The sequence below is a fragment of the Otolemur garnettii genome, unplaced genomic scaffold, assembly GCF_000181295.1.
Source record: "Otolemur garnettii isolate 467f Iridium unplaced genomic scaffold, OtoGar3 scaffold00006, whole genome shotgun sequence".
Taxonomy (NCBI): Eukaryota; Metazoa; Chordata; class Mammalia; order Primates; family Galagidae; genus Otolemur; species Otolemur garnettii.
In genome coordinates, this window is record NW_003852401.1 from 30,998,513 (window position 1) to 31,001,002 (window position 2,490).

The following is a 2,490-nucleotide window of genomic DNA, read 5'->3' on the forward strand; positions in this document are numbered from 1 at the left end:
TCACACCACAGCTGCTAACGTGGACCACATACAAAAACAACTTCCAGACTTTAAGGGAGCCTAAGGGCTCTAAGCAATGAACAGAGCCAGGAAGGTTTTGCAGAGGAGTTGAAATATGGAGGTGCAGTCACCTTGGGCAGCTCCTCATTTTTTTTTACCATAACCAAATGTGTGATTTATTTTGAAGCAAGACAAAACTGAGTTTTTTTTCCAATAAAGGGGAGAAATAACAAGAAGAGATTATGCCCTGGTTACATGCTAATTGCCGCATTCTATGCCATGTGGATGTGCTCCACTTGGATTCAAAGATATTACAAATAATAAGCATTTGAAATTTTAAAGTCACAAATCACTTGAGAATGTTGTAAATTCATAAATGTTGAAATAAATACTTAGAAATAAGTATCTTTTAAAAATCGAAATCTTTGACTGTGTTTACAGATCAACCCAAGTGTTACAAACAAACAGTTCAGCAAATAAATTGACATTACTGCTAGTTTCCATTTAATTTCTGCATAATATGACTGTCTGGTGTTGCATTAGTGTAGATACTTCCCACAAATACACGGGTACCCCAGAGACTATGATGAACCACTTTCTAGCATCCAAGATCCTCAATAGAGAATCCTAGATGTCAGTGGCATTCATCTGTTTCAAAAAGAGTGCTGTTTGTATATGGTCCCCAAAATGCCAAACCTGATGATGGGTCAGTAAAGTCAGCCCAGTATCCTTCAGCTCGAGGAGCATAGCAAATTTCCTTAGCACCACTGATGAACTTTTCTGAGAGCTTTGCTCTTTCAGTTTCTACCTCTACACTCCAAATGGTGATGTCATTCTTAGTCTTCTGTGTTACAGTCAGGTTCATTAGTTTGCTATTAATTTTTCTGGAAACAGTGATTCAAAATCTCTCTGCAGCAATTCTGGACACGTCGGGATTGCAGACTCTACTTAAAAGGAAGGCACCTTAAAAGGAAGAGTCTGTTAATTTCTGGTTCAACAGGTGCCTCATTACCCTGAAGTTCATTTACATATTGCACCATCACAAACTCACGTCTTGAGTTGGTTCGGCTAGAACTTCAGGCAAAGTTTTAGGAACCGGCTTCTCTTCTGTGAAACTGTCCCATTGAGGTGACAATCAAAACCTATATTCTCAGGAAGCTGGAAATGATCCTGAGGTCCAAATGGTCCCATAGTTTCATCGGGCTATACCATTCGAGAGCATGTATCTGGTGGTGCAGGGGCCACATGAGACTCATCAGAACCGGAGGATTGCAAAGTTGGAAAGGCTTTGGGATTGACAACCCTTTTAACTAAAGAGCAAAACCCTGGAAGAAAGGAAGCCAGTTTGGCTCCATAGAGCAAAACTATACAGAGCACAATGGCCATTTCTAGCAGAGAGGACTGTCACAAAATAGCTTTTCTTTTGTAAAGTTAATCCAGTCACCACCAAAGCCATTAGTGTCAGCTCCCCACATTTTATGTGGCCTCCGTCACAGCAGTGGATGCAGGAACAGCTCCCACACCCATAGGAAGCTGCCATTTCCCTCCCAGAGCAACAAGGGGACCAGGTCAGCCAGGGCTGCCAGAGAGAGAAGGGGATGCCAGAGAAAGGGCCAGAGGAGAAGAGCCCCAAATTCTGAATGTCAACTCAGCAGCAGTCCCTGGCCGATCTCTGAGCTGTGTGTGCACAGGCCAGACTGAACCGAGGCTCAGGTGAGATCCAGCTGCCCCCGCAGGCAGTGCAGAGAGCCTGAGGGGGAATCCTCACGCCAGCATCCTGGTGGAACATGGTCACAAGTGTTCTTCAGAAGAACAGAGGAGACGGAAAGGCCCCAGGCAGAATAAACTACAACACAGCACTATGCCCGTCTGCATTGCTCCTTTTATCTTTTACCTGTTGAGTTCAGGTCTTCATTTTTCAGACTATTTATATATTTTCAAAAGAGAAATCCTCTGTTAGGGTGTCTAGTCAATTTACCCTTTAGTACCTAAAATGTTTTATAAGAGACGTTTGACATTTAAGGTACTCTTAGGATTTTCTTTTTTAAATAATCTTTTGTCAACACTATATCCTTGAGATAGAAAGTTACATTTGCCAAGAAAAACCAGAATGAAAATGTTGGCTTTATTCAAGTGGTGTGTATATCTTTCATCCTGGGTTCTGTTCATAGCATTACACATCTTTAAAGAAAATTTCACTTTATAGCTAAGTTCTTGTGAAATATTTTTTTACATCTAAGAAAATCTTAAGTAGCCAGTGCTGCTATCAGTTTTATCTCCGGAAGAACTAGAAAACGTGCTCTAATTTTTTGTAACCATCTTAAATTTCAAGTCAGCCATACATGATTAATCAATTGATTAGTTAGATTTCACTGCATACTTTATCTTTATTCCAATAAACTCACGATTTGTTTGTGTTTTTACCTTAGACATATTTATACTATTTAAGAAAGCAAAGTATTGCTAAGCTGAATGATTTAACATTCACGC

At 40.4% G+C, this 2,490-nt stretch overlaps 1 pseudogene; it reads right to left on the minus strand.

The window, feature by feature from the left end:
- Positions 1–864: 864 nt before the first annotated feature.
- On the minus strand, positions 865–1,386 carry LOC100966087 (annotated as a pseudogene).
- Positions 1,387–2,490: the final 1,104 nt, after the last annotated feature.